This window comes from Myotis yumanensis, unplaced genomic scaffold (genome assembly GCF_028538775.1).
Source record: "Myotis yumanensis isolate MYYU_CA2020_CCGP unplaced genomic scaffold, mMyoYum1.0.hap1 SCAF_21, whole genome shotgun sequence".
Classification (NCBI taxonomy): domain Eukaryota; kingdom Metazoa; phylum Chordata; class Mammalia; order Chiroptera; family Vespertilionidae; genus Myotis; species Myotis yumanensis.
Genome location: NW_027223772.1, coordinates 651,486 through 671,471, shown reverse-complemented (window position 1 = coordinate 671,471; position 19,986 = coordinate 651,486).

Genomic DNA, 19,986 nt, shown 5'->3' with positions numbered 1-19,986 from the left:
AAAATCAATGTTCTCACCACTGTCTAATGGTTTACAGGACTATCCTCCAGTACTGAGCCTGGATATTGCAGACCATGGTAACAATCTACACTAATAAAAGACAAAGGTGCTAATTGACTGTACCTTCACTACACCCATTACCCAATCAGAAGAGTATGCAAATTGACCCAACAAAGATGGCCGTTAAATTTGCATACTGCAGGTGGGGCCGGCAGTGAGCGACGCTGCCCTTGGGATCCGGGCCCCAGACCTGTGATCTGGCAAGGGAGCAAAGCGGAGGAGAAGGGAGAGAGCCCAGGTGGCAGAGAAGGGAGGGATCCAAGGGCGAAGCGGCGAAGGGAGGGAGCGAGGCAGCGGAGAAGGGAGCGAAGCCTGCCTCGTTGGGCTTCCCTCCCTTCTTCTGCTACGCTCCGGTCTCAGGAAGCCCTATTCTTGCAGGAATCTTCCTGCAATGGGCCTCTAGTAGCAACAATAATAGCCTTTCCTTTGTTTCTAAAAATTGCCAGTAATGTTGAGTTTGGGGTAGATTCTAAGGTACTTTGATAAGCCATTTATTAATTCGAACCACATAAAATTGCTATTTTTATTGTTCAAAATGGTCTCCTATTGGAGAGTTCATGTAGTTCAACCCAAAGGCATTCTAAAAATTTAATCTTTACAATAATCCTATTATCCCCACTCTCTGGGTAAAAAAAACTGAGGCTCAGAGGTTTGCAGTAACTTTGCCCACGGTCACAGGACAAGCAAGTGGAGGATCCAAGGCTCTCATCCCAACTGCCTGACTCTCAATGCTCTTAACCAGTACTATATCCCGAGTCTCAGAATTATCTGTTTAATTGGTTAATCAACTGATGAGGCAATGACATGCGGGCCCCCAGAAATACGATGGTGGTTGCCTAACAGGAAGCAAGTCCAGAAAGGACAAATCAGCAAGTTTCCTGGGCAGCAAGCAAAGGCTGTCAAGTCCTGAAATGAGTTAAGAAAGAAGGTAAGAGAATCTCCTTCAAGGCAAGGATTTCCTCCCCAGTGGAGGATAGATTTTCATCCGTCTGAGACGGTTTAAATATAATCCTTCGTGAAGGTCAACAAATTGGGCTCACCCAGTTCTTCCCAGCCTCCTTGTGACACTCGGATATATTGTCTTAACGTGGCTCAGCACGTGGCCTGAAAATGGGAAGGTGCTGATCTCCCGGCCAGAAATAACCTCTTCCCCTTCAAGCGCTCAGCCCTCTGACTTTATCTTCTTTGTGACACATGTAGGGATTTTCTATGTTGTCCTGCTGTATGTGAGAGAAAAATGTATCTAACGCAGGCAGATCTCCCACAGTGCCTAACAGAACGTCTACTGCTGCATCTTTCAAAATGTGATTAAGTGGAACTGCTTTCCTATTTTGAAAGAATCCTGTAATACAAACTAAATATAAGTCCCCGACTTTTGTCTAAAATTTATTATCAAAATGAGAAACTCAAACTATGAGAACAAAGTTTTCTTAAGTGTGCTTTTGGACCAACCATTATCAGATATAACAATTTTTTTCTTTCTCTCACTCAGCATCATTTTGAAATATGGCCACTCAGATGTTAACTTCTTCCTGGTAAAAAGTCTGAAAGATGAACCAGCATTTTTGTTAATGAGAAAGAGAACAAGCTAAATTACTAAGAGAAAACAGCACATCCACATAGCTAAGCAAGTGTTTAGCAATTCCCAGTTAAAATCACTACCACCTCAAAATCTTTCTAATGGAAAAGTTTTTTTTAAGTGTTGATTTTTAAAAATATATATTTTATTGACTTTTTTACGGAGAAGAAGGGAGAGGGATAGAGAGTTAGAAACATTGATGAGAGGGAAACATTGATCAGCTGCCTCCTGCACACCCCCACAACCATTCCCTTGACTGGAATCGAACCTGGGATCTTTTAGTCCGCAGGCCGACGCTCTATCCACTGAGCCAAACTGGTTACGGCTAATGGAAAAGTTTTTATTCCATAACTATTACTCCACAGAAGCACAACTTTTCATGATGATAATAAATATGTATAATTAAAATTGCTCTAGGCCCTTATTTTTAATAAAACTAACAAAAATAACTATTCTTGCACAGAACATTAAAGTAAAAAAATTTTCAAATGATCTAGCTCATTTGATACATATAACAATCCTTACCACTTATAGCACCACTTTAGAAAATATTTAAAGGAAACTTGGATCAGAGAGATGTAGAAAATTGCTATGAGTCACAAAGTTAGGAATAGCAGGGTGGATTAGAACCCAGGCATGGTCTTGATTCCAAATCTCATGATCCTTCCACTGCATCTTTCTGTCCAGAGGACCAATTTAAAAAAAAAAAAAAGTTGCATTTCTGCGTCAACAGTATAGAAAAATCAAGATCCAGAGAAAAATATTAAATTTTCTGGAGGAGGTACAATTTCTTAATTTTGGTAATAGAACTTAAGTATTAATTCCTCACATCTCATAAAAAATACCAGTAGCTGACATTTATTGAGTATTTACATCTTACCACTGTACTAAACACTTTACATGCATCATGTAATTTAATCCTTATAAGTCTAGATCAGCCGTGGGTGGCCCATTTGAAATGAATAAAACTAAAAAAAAAAAAAAAAAAAAAAGACCGTACCCTTTTATGTAATGATGTTTACTTTGAATTTATATTAGTTCACACAAACACTCCATCCATGCTTTTGTTCCGGCCCTCCGGTCCAGTTTAAGAACCCATTGTGGCCCTCGAGTCAAAAAGTTTGCCCACCCCTGGTAGATGGTTAGTCCTCTTCCCATTTTATGACTGTGGAAACTGCAGGCTACAGAGATGGAACTGTAAGATCTTACTTTCCCAACACATGGCTGGGAAAGTTAAGCAGCAGAGCTGTGGTCTGAACCCATATCAGCTGAAACCTAGGCTCTAACCACCATACTGATTTGCTATGACAATTGTTCTCAAAGCTTGCTCCTGTTGCACACAGCATCAGCATTCCCGGGAATTTCTAAAAATGTGAATTCTCTGGCCACATTTGAACTACTCTGGGAGTGGAGCCCAGCAATCTCTACTTTAGTAAACCTTGTAGCTGCTTCTAAGACACACAGAAATCTGGGAATCACTGCGCTGGACAGAAACGAGTAAATGGTGACCACCCACAAGGATTTAGCGTGTGCTCTGTGCTATCAGGGAATGCAAGAAGGCAGCGAGAGAGGTAGAAACAACTAACAAGGTTGTTGAAAATGAAAATCTTCAGTGGGGAATAAAGCCAAAAAGGAATTACCTTAACTGATGCATGCAGAAACTGAAAACAGCAATGATGAGCAATTAATCAGGCAGTATGTTACACTGTAATCAAGGATCAGAAAATTCCGGAAGGACTAAATGACACAGAGTTTATTATTGTATGGTAAATGATCATTAATAAAATGTGGCTGCTAAAAAAAAAAAAAACTTAAAAAATGGATAATCATGGAAGGAAATGTCAGCTGTAAAAATAAATAACTTGGGGTCTTAATCACTTGGGGAAATTACAGGTATGAACACAGAATCAAAAGAAAAGAATGAAAATTAGCAGTGTTATGAAAACATGGCAGAAGCCTTATCGCTCTTTTCATATAAAATTAAGGTAGTTACAAACACACCATGTGCTGGTCACTGAAACGTTTGACCTGGCTAACATTTCAACTGATAAAAACAATGAACTTCTATAATTTTAGTAGCACTTTGCTTTGCATTGATCCTTATCTCTGGTGTCGAAACAAGAAATTACCTTGTCAGAATTACTAAAATCTGGAAATGACTTTCCTTGAAATTTCTCTGGCCCCACTGGTCACACCTTGGATTTATCTGGCTGCTGACCTCTGCTGACCTGTGACTTTTCTAAAGGGCGAACTCGGCACATCAGCACTTCCAGAGAACCAGGAGTAGCTCCCAAGGGCATGTCACCCAGTGTCAGTCATTCAATCTCCATAGAGGGCTACTTTTTCAAAGCAGAATGTGGAGGGACTAAAAAGTGATATTAAGAAGAAAAATACCCACAAGGAAGTATCAAAAGAAAAAGGATTCCAACAGAGACCCCAAAAGCCATTATACAATAAAGCGATGGGTTATTCCATTCATTTGATGGCTACTGATTTGAGGTCTCATTTTAAAAATCTCTATCAGTCATTTCAGAGGAAGCACATCAAAGAGAGTGCATTAATTGAAGTTTTCAAAGGAAATATTAACCAGTACAATTGTCTAACTGGATTTTTTAAAAGATATAATAACTTCCTTGGGGAAAAAAAAAAGCTATGCTCTTCTCTAACTAAATGTTTTGCAGCAATTTGCCATTCTCATATCAACACAAAAATTTCTAAATTAGCTAAAATGTATCGACTACTTACTAAGTGCCACCAGTCATTCTAAACTTGATACCTATATTATCTCCTAAATTTTCATAGCAATTCTATAATGTATGTTCTATTGTTTCCCTCTTCCCATTTCATATTTTACAGATAAAGACATTTTATGGCAGGAGTTAAGTTACTCACCAAAGATGGCTCCAAATATTCTGCCCCTCCCTATACAGTGGGGCCGTGACTTATGAGTGTCCCGACTAACGAGTTTTTTGAGATACCAGCTGTCTCTCGGCAGATTTTTTGCATTGAGTTGATAGAGTAATTTGAGTTAATGAGCTCCTTAACGAGCTCGGTCTCAGAACGAATTAAACTCATAAGTCAAGGCCCCACTGTTCTATGTCCAAGCTGCCCCTCCCCCAAAAAGGTGGCATTCACGTTCCCTCCTCTTGAATCTGTGCTGCGTGTAAGACCAATAGAATGTAGAAACAAATATTATAAGTATTCTAAGCCAGGTATTAAGAAGGCCTAGAAGCTTCTACATCTTGAAGTCTAGCCGCCATGTCATAAGGAAGCCCAAGCAGCCGTGTGAAGAGGCTCATGTGGAGCATAATCAAGACCCTGGGCCGACAGTCTTGGCTGAGCTCCCAGCCAAGAGCCAGCACCAACTTGCCATTTGTGTGAGTGAACTATCCCTCCCCACAGAAGCAATTATTAATACTTAGATCCCTCCCAAGATAGAGTTAGTGAGGTCCAGTAGCAAGCAGAGCCTCCTGCCCCACCTACTGGGTAGTGATAAAAACTAAACAATCTGTGAGTCACATCTAGTCAGTACTTCACTTTCCACGGAAGCCATGAACCTCCGTGCCCACTTGCTACCGACGAGGTGGTAAGAGGAAGGATGAGGCAAGTATGAGGCAAGGCTAGTTGGCACTCCTACTCCCCTTCTGCCCTGCCCTGCAGGTGAGTCAGCCCTCTGCTTTGCCACCTTCTGGCCTCAACAGAGCATGGTCTTACTCCACCCCTGGGAGGCCATAAGGCAGTGGGAGTTGATGCCTCACTTTCTCTGAGAAGGTGTTAGGACTAAGTGCGGAGCCGAACTTCCACTGCACCCACTTGCAAGGAAGCAGTGAGAGCCAGCTCTCCACTCTGGCATTGGCAGAGCCCACCAGGAAGCCAGATATATATGCCTATCCAGCTCTCAAGCTAAACCTCAACAAGGGTACTATCTTCCGTTAAAAAAGATTAAATAGAATCCAGAGTCCCGTAAGATAATATCCAAAATGTCCAGGATATAATTAAAAATCGCTCATCATACCAAGAACCAGGCAAATCACAACTTCATAAGTAAAGACAATCCACAGCTACCAACACTGAGATTAAACAGACACTGGAATGATCTGACAAGGGTTTTAAAGCATCCATCAGAAAATTGCTTCCAAAAGCAATTATACATTGCCTTGAGACAAATGAAAACATAAAAACAATTATCAACATTATCTCTTAGGCTCAGTTTATATAACTAGCAACTACGGCTATGCCACCTTTTCTCCCTGAAGGTACACACCTTGTTTGCTCCATAACAATACAAATGTTGTATGCACCTGAAAATGTGTATATGCTGGCTCTCATCTTCCAAGGAACCTAGGGAATTATTATGCAGTGGAGTCTCCCACAGAACCCACAGCCACCATGCTGCTGGAGGAGGTCATCGAGAGGACGTGGCCGCCAGCTGACCCATGAGCTGGACCCAGGCAATCTGAGGCTCCTCCCCCGCCCCTGTCCTTGGAATGCATGTTCTTCCAAGTATTCCGGCACCAGGAGCTGTTTCAAGGACATAGCCTTGAGAGAGCAAGGTGTTGTTGAGACCATCTGGACAGAATACATGACTGAATCCATTTAATGCCTTTATATAAGCTTTTAAGATTCCGGCAGGCAGGTGTAGGGATGGACTCACCTTGCAGCGACCACGAGGAGCCTCCTATGTAAGTTTCCCTGCTTCCTGACACAGCCTCCCAGTCTGGAACCCTCAGCCCTTTTCTTTCATCTCTCCTTGTTCTCCATGTAGGAGGGGCAGTTTCAGATTTCACCAGGGAAATTTCCCAGGCTGCAAACAAACAGATGCACAACATTGGCTTGTTTTACGTTAGTTGCTTACCAATTTCCCTTAAATTTCATCCTATGTATTCACTTGCTTAACTCATATCCCCAAATTAAAAATCCTCTAATAAAAATGCCCCACAATATGGTAAATAGAAGAAATACTGAGTATTTGTTACTGGACGTTGACTTTTATTTACCCTTGACACTGATACAAATGCACTTCCTTTTTAAAAAAATTGTCAGCTTTTTACTGTGGGATAGAGAAAAACTGCTTTTGGTAAGCTTCCTTCCTTTTGGCTTCAGGCTTCCACTGTAGGGCTTGAGGTGCCCCCAAAGCCTACCTTTGCCTAATTCCTGACATAAAGCCTGAAATTCCACAATCAGAATCTTTGTGTATTAAAAACACTTTTCAATCTGCAGGCTCTTCTCTCAAAATGAAAATACTCTACGAGGAGATGCATCTCAGTGAAGGATGCCTGGTTAGGTCTCAGAACACATGAGCGCCATCGGGCTCGACTGCTCCATGTAACTTTGGCCAAGCCCTTTTTGGTGTGATTAAAAATTTTTTATTGATTTTAGAGAGAGAGGAAGGGAGAGAGAGAAAGAGGGAAAGAGAGAGAAAAACATAGATTTATTGTTTCACTTATTTATGTACTCATTGGTTGGTTCTTGTATGTGCCCTGACCGGGGATTGACTGTATAACTATTTGCAAAGGATAAATAATGTACCTATCTGATCCATGTGGCAGAGCTAAGAAGAAAAATAAAATGTTTGTGGATACTTGATACAATGCAATGAACCATGCAAATACAAGTGATTACTATTATTAGATAATTTTTGTAGAGTTTCCCAAAACTGAGTTCTCATATCACAAACTGCTTAATAATAATAACATACAGATAGGATTTTAGGGGCTACCGGAGGCTAGTAGGCATATCAAAAGGATTCAGAGAACCATTTTGCTACACCTCAAGTTGCCCCTGCAGAGGTGTTGGGTTGAAATGAATGGTTCTTGCAACATGTTCAGAGAAGTGTACGCTCAGGACTGAGAGGAGGCCTGGAGCAAAATACGCTATCTGTGCACATGATACACAGATGCGGACAGCCTCCAAAAGTATTCAAAAATTGGAGACCTTCCTCTGTTAATGCTGCTCCTGGAGTGTGCTGGAACACTCCCTCCACCAAGCCCTTTTTGTTAAAAAGTTGTTCTCTGTTCTAAAGTCCCAGTACCTGAAAGGCTGCAGAGGTGTCAGGAGAAAGTACTATAAAGAATATCCAAAGGCCCGATTCAAATTTGATTTTACTATTCACTGTATAATGAGACCGAGATGGAGCAGGTCTCAGCCTCCTTAGAACGCTGAGCTAAATACTATATGAATTTATATCTGTGGTTAGGAGACTTTTTTTCTAATTTGCTTCACTCTTTTGTTGGCAGCTGCTTTTATACCAAAAAAAAAAAAAAAAAAAAAATTATTGGTCTTGGGAACTATTTCCTGATACTGAGTTTAATTTTCTTGCAGCCAAACTCTATGTAACATCACTCAGAGTAGTGACTCGCACTAGTTTCACAAGTTGTATATGTGCGGATTCTGATAATTTTGTACTCGGTAGGGGAGGAAGAAAAACACAACTCAAGTTGAGAAAAAAAATATCCTCAAAAATGTTTCTTTAGAGCAATTTTTGAGACCTTTGTTAGGTTAGAGTTTGAGATAGTGCTGAGGTGGTAAGCCATGCGAGATGACAATGGAAAAGCTCTGGTTTAGCAGTCAGAAAACCCAAGTTGCTCTAACGGAAGGGTCTTGAGTTCAATTTTAGTCAAGGTCACATGCCCGGGTTGCGGGCTTGATCGCCAGTAGGGGGCGTGCAGGAGGCAGCCAATCAATGATTCTCTCTCATCATTGATGTTTCTACCTTTCTCTCCCTCTCTGAAATCAATAAAAATATATTAAAAAAAAAATAAAGTCCAAGGTGAATCCTTGGTTACCCACTAGTTAAGTGACTTTTACACAACTTTCAATTGGGATAACATCTAGCTTGAGATCAGATTTCCTAAGATGATTAAACATAATGCAAAGAAAGTCCTTGCACACATGAGGAAGTACAAAATGGTGCCTTTATCATGACGATGGCTGTGATGGGGGTGGGGGTGGGGTGGGGCAGGGGGCAAAGCGGGAGCATAGAAGGAGGAGACTGACCCTTTGCCCCTGGATCAGCAGAGCCATCATCATCTGTACACCTCGCAGGAGAGACTGGAAACCTGCCATTTATTTCAAGAAATGGCTTCTTTGCAATAGACCACAGATGCCCTGGAAAAGGCCAAATTGTCCCCAGGAGCGTCTCTTGAATGCTGTTCTCACGAGGAAAAACAAAAGGCCCATATTCCAACTTCTGGGACCCAGGATGGCAGCCACAGCTAGCAACAACCACAAGAACCACCACCACTTATTTATTTATTGGGTCCTTTCTCTATGGGCCAAGCACTGTACTAAGTTCTTTACGTACATTATCTTACTTAACTTTTTCTGCCATTTTGTGAGATAGGCATTATGACTCCATGAAAAGATAAAAACCTCAAGGCTTATTCACTGCTCTATTCTGCCTTACGTGATGCACGAAAATACTTAGCCTTGTTAATACGTAACCCAGACGCCCCAGCTGCTAGGAATTTATGATCATTGTATAATTAGAATTTCAAATTTGGGGCAGTGACTGAGAATTATTATCACTCATTATGTGACCGTACAGAGGTATTTACTATAATAAATTGTCTGCACTACCTTTTGGAAAAGGCTGCAGTCTTCTTAAGCAGAGGCACACATATTTAAACAGAACAGAAATACAAATGAGCTATATCCTCAATAAATAAGAAGGTGCTGGAGTTAAGTAAAATTCCAAATATTATCACTGAAATATATACATAAATACTGTGTGTCAGGCACAGTTGTAATGATATCACATGTATTATTTAATCTACACAACAATACCATGGAAACCCCCATTTTATAGACGAGGAAACAAAAGAAGTATATAACTAATTTTGAAAGAGTTTCTTAAACATCAAGGACAGAAAAAAGCTTTTAATATGAGAAGAACACAGAACACATGAAAGTACAAGAATCAGTCTTCATTTTTAGTTCAAAACAATAACGAGAACAGCATAAAAGTTGTGCCTTGACTGAGGGACATCAACGATCAATTTACAATTTACAAATAAATCAAGTTTGTATATTCCAGATATGTTAAAATTCACACCATTAAGCCAAAGTCATCCAACTCCTTCATTTTGCTAAGATTTAGTCCTCCGAGGTCCCAGGCATTACAGCAGTGGTTCTCAACCTTGGCTGCACATTAGAATCACCTGGGAATCTTTTTAAAATCCTGATTTCTGGGCCCCATCCTCCGGAAATTCTGTTTCTTTGTTATGTGGTGGAGCCACAACATTAGTAACAAAGAAACAATTTCCGGAGGATGAGGCCCAGAAATCAGGATTTTAAAAAGATTCCCAGGTGATTCTAATGTGCAGCCAAGGTTGAGAACCATTGCATTACAGAAATTGCAAAGGCTTGCATCTTACCATTATTTGGTCTTAGACCTCCTCTACACTTTTCTGTAATCCTGGAATTGTCTCAGACACATCACCTAGGTTTCATAATATATTTAATTACGGTTCTTAATTTCCATATAAAACTCATCAAATGGGTTGTTATGCCACCATTTATGAAATTGGTGGTGTGCATGAAGTCATCTGGCTATTCATAGTTAACCTCCTCTTTTCTTTTTAAATAATTCAGTACCTGCTTCTGTTGTTTTTAATAAGATTAAATGAATAGAACAGGGCCCTTTTTTTTTTTTTTTTTTTGGTTATAACCAGTAGTTTCAAATATCCCCCAAGTGAAATCCACTGCCCGACTTTTGTAATTCTTAACTGGAATGCTTTAGTTCAAGAATACGGGACATAGCCCGAGTGGTGCTCAAGTTCCCCATTTGCAAATGAAATAAAACAGATTTTTTAAAAATTAGCAAATTTCCCTTCTGTTTCACATAGAAATTGGGCTAGCTTTCATATACATGTCCCACAAATACAAATACTAAATGCTTACTAAAAGCCAGGCAGTGCTCTAGGCTCTGGAGATATAAAGATGTTTAGGACAAATCCACAAAGAACTAAATAAGACAGGGCACCAAAGCCACTCAGGGGCCTGCCATTCAAAATTCTGGATTCTGTGCTATAACCTATCACTCACATTCTGTCCCGGCCTTTCCGAGCCCTGACCTTCCTCCTATTTTATTCTTCCAACTGCTGAACTGGAACAAAGGTGACTTGAAATGGAAGCAAATCTCCGCTGTAACCAAGGGCACAAAGATCAAAGTGGGCAGCTACCCTGAGGTTCAGGATTAAGAGACTTCCTCTTTAAGATCAAAATTCCAGATGATCCAAATATAGGCAAATGAGCCCCAGTAGAACACTCAGCTTTCTGTGCTGAATCCAGGAAAGAAGCAAGAAATCACCATAGAAGCAACTGGGTCTCGCTGTTTCCAGCCCCTTGGGCTCAATGCTAATTGCCTACCCCAACAGTGAGATCGCATTTCAAAATATGGTCAAACACAAAACAGCCAAGTCAATCAGGCATTAACTATTCAAGCACAATTATCCCAACACATGCCCAAGTATCAGCAGTGAGGCAGCTTAATTTGGGAGCAGCTCTGTAATCATCTCTCTGGGCAGCTGAGATTTTAACCTCTCCCCTCAGGCCTCCTGTTTGTGGGGGAGGGGTTGCCAGGGCTGGCTGCCTCAGTGGAAGAGACCACAACAGGAGTGGACCCCCACCCGCCACCCCCAAGTTAGGGGGCCTCATTTAAATGCAAGCTAAAGGTGGGGGAAGGGAAGGGGCAGAAGGTCTGCGGGAGCCCCCATTGTTGGGGAGGGGCGTGCGGAGCAGATGGTGAGGCTGGACACTCAGTCTGGCTGTCAGACGCTCTCTGTCTGGTTCCCTAGGGACTGAGGGGCTTTCTTTCCAGCCTGGGCTTGGGTCCCGGGTGTTTTCTCAGCGTGAGTGAGGGCTCCCTTTCTTCCCCGCCCCTCAGGCTTCCAGGAGGCTGAGTTGCCTGGTCCTTCCCCCCTCAACACTTTCCTTCTGCTGCTTCTGCTCTTTCTGGATCAGCTACTTCTGAGCCTCCAAGGGCCCACGCGATGCAGAGAAAAGCGAGTGATTTCCTTTGTCTCTAATTGATGCTGCACACTCTCCCAGCAGCTTCTGACTGGCATGTTCACTCTGTTATTTAACAAATTACTCCACAGTCCGCCTTAGGACTACTGACATTTACAGCTAACCAACCCCTACAGTTAGGGGTGTGGTAACTGTCTTTCCTAGTCTTCCTTCTTGCTTTTATTTCAGTCCTGCAACGGGATGCACCTATACTATAGGCCTTCTGTTCTTTGGTTTGGATTTATGCTCACCTTTCATAACATGTGAGGGTCTAAAAAATAAATAAATGAATGTGGGTTACAGACACAACTCTTTTTTATTTTTATTTATTTATTTTAAATCTATTTTTATTGATTTTAGAAAGGAAGGGAGAGGGAGAGAGAGAGAAACATTAATGATGAGTGAAAATCACTGACCAACTGCCTCCTACATGCCCCACACTGGGGATCCAGCCTGCAACCCGGGCATGTACCCTGATCAGGAATCAAACCATGACCTCATGGTTCATAGGTCAATGCTCAAACCACTGAGCAGCACTGGCTGAGCACACCTTTTTGTAAAATCGTCACCCGAGGATATGTTTTGCTTGATTTGAGAGAGAGAGAGAGAAGAGAGAAAGAGAGAGAGACACACACACACACACACAAAGGAGAAAAAAATCATTAATTGGCTGCCTCCTGTACATGCTCTCACCCTGAATCAACCCTCAACCTTTGGTTAAGGGAGGACACTCCAACTAAGGGAGCTGTCCAACTAGGGCCAGGCACAACTCTGCTTTGCATTCCTAAGGGACAAACACAGAGTCAGCTTTTTTACATTCATCTGTAAAGCATTAGCTGTTGTACATATATTTTGGCCTCAACACCTGCTCCCTTTTGAGATGATACACAGCTTATGCTAAGGCAGCTATTCCTTGCAGTTCTCAGTTCAGATTTCCTCCAGCTCGGGGTTTTATTCAATTTGTTTTAGTTTTAAAACCATACCAGCAGTCCAGTGCTGGCTAATGATGCCTCTGGGAGCTGGACAAAGTCAACATCAGCCCAGAGACACTGGTGTCCATTGCTGGGTGGCAAAGGTCAGTCAGAAATATCATTTGTTGCCCCTCATATGCCTGGGATTAACTTTTCCCTCCCAGGGCTATTCTCTGGGCATAAACGCTTTAATTTTTCATTTCTCACTCATCATGTTTATCTCCTCTTCTACCCAAATTGTAAAAGCTGTGAAGACAGAGATTGTAGTATTCATATTTATTGGGTTAGGATTCAATATTGTTCCCTGGTACATCAAAGCAGCTCAATACATTTTGACTAAATGAATAAAAGTTTAATATGGTAGAAATAAACAAAAGGACATGTAATGACATTTGAAAGAAGAAAGAATAATCTGATAGTCAAACATTTCCTCTATACCCCAGATATTCCAGATGATATCCCTGTAGGCTACAGTAAAAACCACATTTTACTTGGAAGTAAAATGGCTGTGAGAAATTAAAAAGAACATGGGAAATCATTAAATCATCACTGTTCTAAAACATCCAAGAACTGGAACCATCCAAGTGCTAATGTCCCCTGGAGACAGGCCCGCCAACTGGCAATGTGCACCAAGTTTTGCAAGAAGTATAGTGGACACACTTGCAGGGACTGGGGCAGGAGCTTAACCTGGCCTCTGTACCCCACCCAGCACCCCGTGTGAGTCCTTTGCAAACAAGGGTTGCAATGCAGGAGCAGAAGTGTAGGTTCATTATGTGTTAGTGCTGCCTTAGTGCCCAGGATACACAGTGTGATGCAGACAGGGGTAGGAGCCAGTCTCACACCCCTGAACAGCGAGGTCATGGGCGCTGGGGATGTATAGCTTTGGGAGCATCAGGAGATGGCATCCCTGGCACTAATGTCAAACTTCTTCGGTGGTACCTGTGGAAGCAAGACAACCACCAAGTGGCTTCCCAGCACGTCAGTGTAGGTGGAGGGCTAAAGAGAAACGATGGGAAGAAATGGATACATCTCCTGTGGGAGAGAAGTGCAAACATGCCAAAGAAAGTAAATACTGCTTAAAAACGCGAAGCCTACACATCCGACTTGGGAAGATAGAATAAAAGCTAGGACACATTGATATGCACACTTAAATACACATTTTCTTTTTTACAAAATATAAACAGAAGCACCAGAAACTTGCACAATTAACAAGGCGCCTTCCAATTTGAAATCATAAAATACTCTGCTTTGAGATGGCTATCTCTTAATCTGCGTTCTATCATTTTCCTAAGAAAATCTCCTCTGATCCATTCAGCCTGATATTTTGTACCTCAAAAAAAAAAAAGATATTATTTGAGAAAGAATCAGGGACTGTAAACCAGGATTGGCAAATGCATCATGAGCAAACTGACATCATCCCTTCCTACACCCATGACACACCTAATGAGTCAAGACCTTGATTGCACCCTTGGAATCCAGATAAAGCACAGTATACCAGCAGCTTCCATTAATGGATCTGTGCTGGTATTTGAGGTTACTCCTATTTGCCACCTTCACTTTAAAGATATTAATGATGCATTCCAAGCGTTAGAGCACAGGAAATGAGCTTTGCTATGCAACTATTACCAGGAACTGTGGCTGGTTTCCACAAGGAACCATGGGATACAGCCTGTGGTTTGGGGATAAGGGATCATCATGGGAGGAAGAACTTGCTCAGGTGGCAACTTGCTAAACTTATACTTGCCTCAGTATGTGTCTCCACGGTGCTGGCCAGTATTACACAGCATTGGGGAACCTGAGGAGGCCTAGGATAATTTCTAAGGAGGTGGTTTCTCAGGATTGGCAGGTTATAGGATAAGAATTGAACGACATTTTCCGTGGCCATCTTCCTAGAAGTGATAAGGGAAAGCATTGGAGTGTGTTTCCTTTCTCCTGAAACATGACCTTCACAGAGACTGAGGGCCTTCAGTCAGAATGCTAATACATGAATAAGTGCATCACAGAAACTAGCAGAACAATACTGTCACAGTGTGCCCTGGTCAGGAGCATCTTCCCAGCCTTTCTTCACATGGCCCAGAATAAGAAACTTGAAGAGCAAGTTGCTTAGTTTGTGTAGCTATCATTTGAGTGTTGTGGGTTTTCATGTAGGAATTTCCTCCTTTGATCCTCACAATCACCCTATGAATTATACCCACTTTAAAATAAATACACTAAGACCCACTGAGATTAAAGCATCCACAGTCATAGAACCCGCAGTGGCTGAATCAGAATTCAGACCAGGTCTTCACAACAGAGCCAGTGTTTCCCCCCACACACTGTAAACCCACTAGAAGACCTTGAGGACCAGGTGTGCCCTTTCATTCTCCCTCTCTGGCCTGAGTTTTAGAGGGTATCCTTATCCCTGGTCAACCCTGGCTGTTCTGTGTGTCCCCGCTGGGTCTGTAATAGAACAGAGAAGGCCCTCCTCTATAGCTTCGCTCTCTACAACAGAAGGGAATTCAAGGCACTCTTCTCTGAGGTTTCACTCCCCGGTCCAGGGAGTGTATGACCAGGCTATTAAGAACCTCAGTTGTGGAGTCTGTCTTTGGTTATTTTAAACCAGAAACATACAGAATTATATTAAAAGTATAAATATTCTCGACAGTTTTGTTCATTGGCAGGACTAGGAGACAGTAAGGTGGAAGTAAAAATCATTCCCTGAGATTTCAGCTCGTCCATCAACACATGTGCTTTGGGATGAAATTAACAACATTTAACAGCAGGTATGAAACAGTATCAACCAAGGAGAATGGGCAGGTCCTAGGAGCTCCCCTGCTGTTCCAGACATCATGAATCCTGGGAAAATGTGATAGCATGTGGGGTGCAATGGGAGAACTCAGAGCACTGACAATTTACCCACTAATAAGAATGTTTTTCAATATTCTAAAAATTGGTGGGGCCAAAAAGGTGGTACAACAGTGGAACATTGCCCCTGGTTATGCTTCTTAAAATGTGACTTAAGGACAACCTGACTGAATATTTTAATGTGCCAAGAAGAGTGTGTTGCTCAGAAGAGGGGTACTGTTGGCCACAGCATGGAAGTGGAGGCAGATTTTGTCCTAATACTGATCCAGAAGACATTTTGGTCTGCTGTGCAGGACTACGATGGTGGAGAGGGACGCAAATGGCTCTTGGAGGCTACATCCGTTTCAACAGTCAAACTACATCACTAATCCCCTCACTCTGCTGCCATATCTATTTTTAAAAATGTATCTTGTTTGAACTTCCATGCTGCCTTTTCCCTGTGAAACAGCTAAGATGAAAACATTTTTACACAACCAAGTGCATGTTGAGCTAACTTGGAGGAAGTAGTAGATGTCTGTTCCATCACTGTTTTCAGCAACCTTCCCTGATCAGCTTTAAATCCAATAATTAACAAAGATATTGGGCAAGACTACATTCCTACATCTTTTAGGCAAAAGACTGATCTCACCATGCCTCGTACGTTTAACTGGGAGAGCCTCAAAAGCACTGTTAGAGAGATGCCAGCCAAGTTTCCCATTAAACATGATAGCTATAAGGAAAAAGAAAAGAAGACAAGTCCAATTCTTTCCCAAGTGCTGGGAAGGCCAAACGTGTAAACAGGTTCAAGGATGGGTGAATAAGTCCGTGGACGTCAAACCTGAGCAGGCTAGTGTCTTCTCGAGACCTTTGAGATTTATGTGCTAGATATTCTTTTACAGATGGTGCTGTCAACTGTGATTATAGTAGTCCCCCCCTTATCCGTGGGGGATACATTTCAAGATCCCCAGTGGATGCCTGAAACCCAGAATAGTACCAAACCCTATGTGTACTATATTTTCCCCTATCCATGCCTACGATAAGGCTTAATTTATAAATTAGACACAGTAGGAGATTAGTAACAATAACTAATAATAAAATAGAATAATTATAATACTATACCATAACAAAAGTTATGTGAATGTGATCTCCCTCCCAACCCACCTCCTCCCCTCCTCCCTCCCTCTCCTAAACTCTATATCTTCCAGCCCAAATCTATTCCTGAATCTTTGTAATCATCCCTTACTTGCAGTGAATGGCTTGGTATCACTCATTTCAGGGGATCCTTTGGTGAGGTCTTTGTATCAGCTCAATGCTTTCTGGCATAACACATTGTCATGAATTGGAACATGTTTTCTGTTCATGTCTTACATCCACAAATTTAATGCCTTTTGCATTTTAACTAAACACTATCACACACTGTGGTCCTAACTTTTGCAGTTTGAGGTATGACAACAAAAGTAGCACAAATTTATTTTTTCTTCTTCAGAATTTCATAGATAGAAAATTTGTTCTTTCTGTAGATCTTAGCAAACTCAGCATACGATATTTTTTTCTTTCCTTATTAAGTTCAGAACTTTCACCTTTTCACTTAAAGCACTTCTACAGCTTCTCTATGCCATATCCAAATTGACAGCATCACTACTCTTGCACTTTCGGGCCATTATCGAACACAAATAGTGTGATACCGGGACAGTCTACCTGATAACCCAGACAGCTATGAAGTGACTAAGGGTAGGTAGGGTCTACAGCATGGATACACAGGACAGAGAGATAATTCATACCCTCGGCTAGACAGAGTGGGATGGTGTAAGATGTCCTGGCGCTACTCTGAATGCTATGCAATTGAAAACTTATGAATTATTTCTGGGATTTTTTCATTTAATATTGTTTGACTGTAGTTGATCGCAGATAACTGAAACCATGGAAAGTAAACCGGCCGATAAGGGGTGACTGCTACATTAGGCTGGTTGAAAAATGAATCTGACCCACCTGATGGTATCCCATGGGACTGTGGAGGTCAGCTACAGTCTAAGTGTCTGATAGAACTAACCCCATACCCTAGTTTCTAGTCCTCCAACCTCTAAGTGTACCGAATATGAAGGGCTTGAATACAGGGATGTGGAGGCTTGTACAATCATTGGAAGGGCTGGGGCAGTAAAGAACAAATAGGCCATTGCTGAAGATCTCTGCCTGTAGCGGGATGACAGGTGGTTTCTAAGAATCTCCCTCAGCTGGCAACACTCAGTTGAGGACTCAGAAATAGCCACACTGTCTCCTCATCAGTGCCTAGAACACGAAGTAGGTAATTCACAGGAGCCTGCCCAAAGCTCCTGCAGGCCTCCAGCCTGCCATCCATTCACACATCTCCCTAAACTGCCTCTGGAGTATAATGGCCTCTTTTTCCATCCACTTCCTGAATCATGTAGGCCGCCTCTTATTGGCTGACTCTAACTTGGAACTACATGGAGAACAGGATCCTGGGAAATGTGGTTCCAAGCTTCTCCTCCTCCTACAATGGAGGTGATTTCAAGCTGACAACAGAAAACTTAGCACAACATGGTAGAGGCCATGCTGCTGAATACATGAATATGAACTTGCAGCCCTGAATACTCTGAAATAGCCGCATCTTCATACTAGTCAGGAACATTCTAGTGTCCTGGAGGACAGAATCTTATTTGGGGACTTTCTAAGAGAGGGACCCTGGCTGATTCCTAATACTTGATGGTTCTCAAACTTAAGAAAAAAAAGAAGAAGAATTGGAAGAAATGATGCTTTTTGCAACATGCCATGCTCTGCCAAACACCTTAAAATAGCCCCACAGGGAACTGCTTCAGATGAAACACGAACAATTTTACCCGGAGAAAAATTCTGTATGTACAACTGGGAGCCTACATGTTCACAAAGAAACAAGCTGTCAAACTAAGCATGATCAACCGTTTCATTAATATTCTATGTGTGGCTTGTTGTTTCTTTGGTCATCTGCTAGGGCTTGCTACCAAACAAGTGGTAGCAGGCATCAAAGTTTAAAGATGAATTTTGGGAGAAAATTTTGAGAAGATTATTTTCTCTAAAAAGACAGGTTTTATTCCCCCTAAAAACTTTAAAAGGATTCCCACTGTTATGGACTGACACCAGGCCACCTCAGCCCAATGTGCCACTGAGAAGTTTATTATAATGCCGTGTATTTGGGTCAACCACTTGAAACAGTATTAAAGTATTGGCCTAACAAATTTTTAGAAGGTGAAGAAATGGTAATAACTTGCCAACCAATTACCCCCTAATAACCCGCTGCTACGAGAAACAACATTTTCTTTGAGGGTTTTCAAACCTCGGATTCTATGCCTGCACATCTGTAGACATTCTGTGCCAGAGTGTTCTGACCAATGGCTCAAAATCGTGGAAATTTGCTGATCTAGTAGACAAATGCAAGCAACCTATTCTAGAAACCCAATACAAGAAGTAAAAAGGGTCTTCTATGAGGAAATCAGAAAAAAGAATAGACATTTAGTGCTGAGAAAGATAGAGAGAGAGAAAGAGAGAGAGAGAGAGAGAGAGAGAGAGAGAGAGAGAGAGAGAATGCACTAACATTTTTAGCAGATCAGGGGCATGCCCTGGAGTTTAGACACTGAGGTATCTTCTCCTTCCATGACTTACCTATTGGTACTGAGGGAGAAATGAGAGAGTCCCTCTCCTAAGAATCATAAAACTTGCCCAGGGGTAGGGTAGGCCTCTGGAAAACATGGGGATGGGACCCCAACTCTTTCAAAATGAATGTCCAATATATTTACTTAAAAACTGTGTGATGGATTGTCTTGCCACATGTAGGGAGCGGCTATAGGGTGAGGCCTCAGACTAACCCGTTGGCAAAGCCACAAACAAGTTCCAGCTTAGAGAGCACAGCCCTCTTAGCATAATTAGGCTTGACCTTATGATGCTCTCTAGATCTTATCTGGGAGGCTCAATGGGCTGTGGGAGATGCAGCAAGTGCTGCCAAAACAAGTGAAACTCACAAGAACAGTGTAACTATGGTGACCACTACCTTGTTTACCTCTGGCTATAAAATAACGGCTCAGCTTGCCTCTGGATCTCTCTCTGTGGCCTTAGCCAGGCACAGGAAGATCCACCCAGACCCAGCTTATTCTCTTTGTCTGTCATTTCTTCACCCTCCCTCAGGCTTGCGAACCCTTGGCTGAGCTGGCTCGGCACAGCTACAACCAAAACCAGATGATGGAAAAGGACATCAAGCGCCTCAGAAAGAAAACTCTCCTGAGGACAGGGCTCTGAATTGCATGAACCAGACGCAACAAAGGAGTTGAAAATTCAGTGGAGTTACAGGCAAGTCACAGACTGTGTAAACTGAAATGTGAACCACCTCTGACCCTGCCAGCCTTGTTCCATGATGACTTCTCATTACTCTTAGGATAAGTCCTAAGCTCCTTACCATGGCCTGCAAGGTCCTAAGTGGTTGGACCTCCGCCACCAGTGCAGGCTCCTGGTGCTTCCCTCCTTATCCACCAAGCTCCAGCCACACTGGCTTTCTTAGTG